Raw genomic sequence first — 6,086 nt, 5'->3', positions numbered from 1 at the left:
AAATATAGAATATTGTCTTCATATCTTATTGTAAATTAATTTAATTTCAATTAAAATATGAAGATAATTAGAACCAAGTACTCTGTCACTGTCCGAATTTTTCACAATGTATGGCTGTGTACAGTGGATAAATATAAAATATTGTCTTCATATCTTATTGTAAATTAGTTAAATTTGAATTAAAATATTAGTCTACATGTATATTAGAGATTTGTTAATAATATCATAGCGACAGGACTCTACTGCTTATCCTCAGGTAAAGGCTTGTGCCTTTCAATTTACTATTTTATTTTCTTTCAAATTCCACAAACATTAATATATAAATATGTTAAAACAGATAACCGAAACGACAATCAAACGCAATCTGTATGACAGAAGGCCCTAAGCTACACTATTGTTATTGTCATAATGATACTAAACTACGTCATAGTTAACTGTCATTACCACATTAGATCTTTAAGCTACATCATCGTTAATGATTGAAGTATCACAGAAAGTCCTAAGCTACATCATTGTAGATTGTCATAATGATGCTAAACTACGTCATAGTTAGATGTCATAGTACCACAGTACGGTTTTAAGCTACACCATTGTTAATTACTATAGTATCTCCGAAGATCCCTTAGTTACATCTATGGTAACTGGGATGGAAGATACGGAACGGAGTTTATTTTCTGTAAAGTTTATTTAAAGTTGAACACATTTAGTTTCATTTACCGGAATTGGTACGAAATTATATCAAAAGTTTATTTCTAAGCTTCATCCATATTCATGTTCTACGTTTAGCCAGGTGATGTGCGTAAGATGGTTAGTGGATATTTTTTGCGTCACTACCATGTTTAAATCACCCTCACTTGTCTGGACTTGGAGTGAAAAATACGAATACTAAATCTTCAGACCAAGACGTGAAAAGCATCACACAGTAGAGCGGCACATCCCAGTAAATCCGAATCAGGCATTCCTGAACGATTCAAAGATCATTGCTAAACGTGCAAGCCACATTGAAATAGATTTAGTAAGTGAGTTTAGATCGGAGAACATCATTGTGCATCTCCGTTCCAGATTTATTTCGATGTTGCTAACGTTTCTAGTGCAACATCGGCTAAGCTACTTAGATCATAAAGCCAGACATCTTCCTTGTGTTCACGTTTTATTTTTCGTTCGCAATGATACAAGTACACAGACTGCTAATTCTTCAAGTACTATATAAATATATGTCGGCATAACTCTTTCTATTGGAAGAAAAGCATCCACTCGGTTCCTCCGAAAAGTGCTTATATATAAATTACTGTTTTTGTTCGTTCGTACAGTCGCGCAGAAGTACACTCAGGATATTAGAAATGTGAGTTACTCGCTCATGGAAATAGAAATATAAAAGATCCAAAATCCCCTTCGACATCCTCTATGTTATCTTTGTAGACCTGTTCATTTCCGTTGATCTTTTACTCATAGCGATGTAATATGTGATAACCATATATAACAGATCTGTTTTAATGTTTCAGAATATTACCCTCTGGATATTAAATACCTAAGCTGTTCTATTTTAAGTAATTATATAACCACCTTTCCCCCTTCAATGCAAATACGTGAAATTTTGTGTTTTTGGCGGACCCCTCCCCCTCAGTACAGGTACATGAAGCGTTGCATTTTTGATATGTCCCCTCCCCATCAATAAAGTGTAATAAAAGAAATACAGTATAAATTTATCACATTATCAAATGTCCAAGTGTCCAATAGGTTATTTTTTTACCTGAATAACCTAAAGTCCAAAGGCTATTTTTTAACCTAAACAACCTAGCATTCTAAACACTATTTTTTAACCTAAACAACTTAAAATTCTAAACGCTTTCTTGATCTAAACAACCTTGAATTCTAAACGCTTTTTTTACCTAAACGGCTTAGCGTTCTAAATGCTATTTTTTACCTAAACAACCTAAAGTACAAACGCTATTTTTAACCTAAACAACCTAAAATTCTAAATTAGGTTTTATAACCTAAAGCCCCAAATGCTATTTTTTAATCTAAGGACTCTAATGTCCCAAAAGCTGGATTTTTATTCTAAAAGAACTTAAAATCCGAAAAGTTGTTTTTATCTAAAAAATCTAAAGGAAAGGCAACAAGTAGTCAACAGCACCCACTGTTAACTCTTGGGCTACTTCAGTCTGATCAAATAGTGATCGTCACCCTGATAACGCACCCACGGCTACGAAATGCGGAGCACGTTTACGAGGCAACGGATCGCGAACCATGAATTCTCGAAGTCGCGGTCCGGGCACGTTAACCAGTAAGCCACTCTCGGTCCACATTTCGAAAATAAAATAATATCTTAATATTCTAAATGCAACAAATTTACAGGTCAGTCAGTTTCAAAGATTTAGTTAATATACGAATTAATCAAAAGCACCTTTCTCTCATTCATTACTACTATATATGCCACTTTAACGTTTTGTATTGTTGTAATTTTTCGGAACCAATAATGTCACTTAAAAGTAATCTTTTTAAATATATATATATGCATATATTGCACGTTTTACAAAATTTTCTTTATCTCGTCTATACTAGTGTAAATGACTGATATAAAGCGTTTCGACCGAAACTTTCTGTGTTGTATTCCCAGCTGAGCCGACGAGCTGTTGTATTGCGAGAAAGGCCTCTTCGGCAGTAGCGTACAACGCACAAGAAGTGCGGTCGAGACGCTACTATATTTCTACTTGCTGGAAACCCAAAGTATAGGGCCAGTAAAGAAAGCTTTTCCAACACTTATTGTCAGTCTTATAGTGATGTAACGTTACATAAATTACCGATCAATAGATCACTCTTCACCCGAATAAAGCGTTGTATACCGGGAAGGTTCTGGTTCAGCTGTCGCGGTGAATCTACTAACAAGTAAGTGTTGCTTCAATATATAATCTAGACGTTTAGTAAAGTATCGTTTGTCATGTAATGTGCATGACATTAACTACTCACTTCCGTCCTTCCTCAAACTTCAGTTTCTTTAAAACGAAAAAAAAACTGCTTTTAAAATATATTACACATTTCATTTGAGCTTTTATAAAAAAAATATATAAAAAGTGGTCGCCCGGTGAAAACCCGTTGTTGCTTATCAGCGAATTGTAACTCTTCTTGCCGATAGTGCTGAGTGCGTTGATTACACTGCACAGAGTATTTAAAGGATAATTACAATTTATTACATTTTATGACAAGGTAAAAACCATTGTTATAATATCGATCATTCCGTTCTTCAGTGTTATGTAAATAAGGCATCAAGTGTTTGATTTGAAATGCTTTTGCTTTTTTTTTAATATTAATCACAAAGCTACACAATGGGCTATCTGTACTGTGCCAACCGCGGGCATTGAAACTCGAGTTTTAGCGTTCTAAGCTCTCAGACGTACCGCTGAGCCACCGGATGCCATTTGGAATACAAAACGACTGGTAATTCGGCTTAGGTTCGTAAGTAAATATTTGATAGAATTAGTGTTAATTTCTTACAATTGACGTTTCGATTCAGCATGGATGCTGGTACCAATTTCAGTGTTTAAAATCCTAGGGTATCTTTGGCTGCTCTTCTGAAAGAGTTCTTTCCAGAACATCTTTAGGGTCTGAAATCACTCATCGGGATACTACATGTTATTAGATGAAGTCCGGTGACCATGCAGCGCCTCCTTTCGGTCAATCCTCTCCTCTTCAAGGAATGTCTCCACAAGTCTGCTACGGTATGGGTGGACGTTATCATAAATTAGGCTTACGTTCGGACCAATTGCACCAGCATTAAGGTTCCTAGGATGTAGTCCCTTTAACGTGTGGCATTAAGGTACTACACACTAGGATGTGGTCCCTTTAACGAGTGGCATTAAGGTACTACACACTAGGATGTAAAGTCTGGTACATCAACCAGTGCTTATTTTCTGCTCGCTCCATACTTTCAGCAGCTCCTATACGTTACACTCCTACATAAAAATGGCTACACACCTGTTATCTTGCTGCAGGATGAAGCGGCGGTCATCAGTGAAAAGGCATTAATGTTCCACATGTTGTTTTATAATGATGGTCTCGTATCTAAGGTATTATACAATCCAATTACCCATAATTGATTCTGGCAGTGTAGGAACCAATAGATAGGAATCATAAGTGAAACCATAATACTTTTTTCATCATTACAATTGAAGTGTGGGGTCAGTTTCTTGTTTTATTTGCAAGAATTATAACTGAACTCAATACTCCAAATGTCAAAATGATACAAAATATTTTAAAATGGTAGACAGTTTTGTAAATATATATATGTATACATACAATACGTTTTAAACATTTTACCATAATTATGATATATGTATAGATATATTTAACCTTTTATTAATGAAGAACAAAAATAACCGCTGAATTTTATTATTACCCCAAAACGACAAAACACGTGTGTGTTCGATAACTGTCATAAGATAAAATCTGAATACACGTGTATTTTATTGATAATTAAACAAATCAATATACATTGCTATATTTATTGTGATTACAGTTTATTGTTTAACCATGCATGCTTAGTCTTAGCATTTATTAAACAGTATCCTAGGGACTGTAGAAGTCTAATTGTCTGTCTTCTCTTGGGGTTGCTGGTTCGGTAATCCCGTACGCCAGATTTGTTGGGTTGGTGGGTTCGGTAATCCCCTAGAACCTAGATTATTTTTGACAGATTCGTGGGCTCAGTATACCTTTAAGCTAGCTTTGGTGGATCTCTGGGTTCTGTATTCCTCTAAGCTAGCTTTGGTAGATTTCTGGGTTCGGTTATCCCCTAAGCTGGCTTTGGGGAGTTGCTCGGTTCTGTATTACTCTAAGCTAGCTTTGGTAGATTTCTGGGTTCGGTTATCCCCTAAGCTGGCTTTGGTGGGTTGCTCGGTTCTGTATCCTCTAAGCTAGCTTTGGTAGAGTTCTGGGTTCGGTTATCCCCTAAGCTGGCTTTGGGGAGTTGCTAACCTGGTAGTCAATGGAAGTTGTTGAAGCTCAGCTTTAATATGCTAGACTTGCCAAGCAGATCAGGTTAAAATGAATTCCATGAGCCAGAGTGGAACGTAAAGGTTATAATATGCAAAGTTATTGCCTTATTTGTTAACCTGTTCACGTCCTGTAGTCGTTAACCGAGAATTGACTTCGACAAAGAAGGTTAACATTGGAATCTAAACAAATCTTTCATTATTTATTTGAGGCAAATTTGTGTATACCACTATCTTTTACTGTTAATGTGACTTTTGTTGATGTTGAAATATACCTTACAACACTATGTTGGACTGTTCATCGTGGTTCTCGTTCACAATACATTACACTTCAAGTTGTTTTGGAAATACCTATCGTACTTATCTTGTCGAAACTAGAACTTAAAAATAATTATGGGAATTAGTTAACTGAAACAAGCAATGTATTACCAAACCTCCCCCTCCTCCCAAATCCATTGATGATATTAAGAAAAATAACACTTTCAAACGTTTTCTTTTTGTTAATTTAATGAAGCTTCACATCTGAATTATTTCTACGTTTATTCATTAACAACTTTGATTGTTATCCATTTTGAGTGCTAAAATCATTACACTATGTGTGCGTTGGAGCTGTCACCTTCTCTTGTAATTAGAAACAACCGCGTTTTATGAATATTACAGTTTAAGACTTTATTAAAAATCGGGCGTTCCTTAAAATTAAATCATATGTGCTGAAAGTACTAAAGTAACATGTTTTGATTTCTCAGACTCGTATCTGACAAAATTCTCGTATCGAACAGTTATTTCCGCTTTTAATACTATTGTGATTTTCAACGCTCCTTTTTGGTAGAATATGAAATACGTACGAAAGGAGTCATGAAAACGGATCACAGTTTTACAAGTTGTCTCCCTGTGGTAGAATATGAAATACGTACGAAAGGTGTCATGAAAACGGATCACAGTTTTACAAGTTGTCTCCCTGTGGTAGAATATGAAATACGTACGAAAGGAGTCATGAAAACGGATCACAGTTTTACAAGTTGTCTCCCTGTGGTAGATATGAAATACGTACGAAAGAGTCATGAAACGGATCACAGTTTACAAAGTTGTCTCCCGGTGGTA

General features: G+C 35.5%; 1 protein-coding gene across 2 annotated transcripts in view; it reads left to right on the top strand.

Moving 5' to 3' along the window:
- Positions 1–6,086, top strand: part of LOC106467534 — a 127,749-nt gene that overhangs the window by 75,268 nt on the left and 46,395 nt on the right. The gene's annotated exons all lie outside the window — the stretch shown is intronic.

This window comes from Limulus polyphemus, unplaced genomic scaffold (genome assembly GCF_000517525.1).
Source record: "Limulus polyphemus unplaced genomic scaffold, Limulus_polyphemus-2.1.2 Scaffold2651, whole genome shotgun sequence".
Classification (NCBI taxonomy): domain Eukaryota; kingdom Metazoa; phylum Arthropoda; class Merostomata; order Xiphosura; family Limulidae; genus Limulus; species Limulus polyphemus.
The sequence above is the reverse complement of the archived record's forward strand: the minus strand, read 5'-3'. Positions and strand labels throughout refer to the sequence as shown.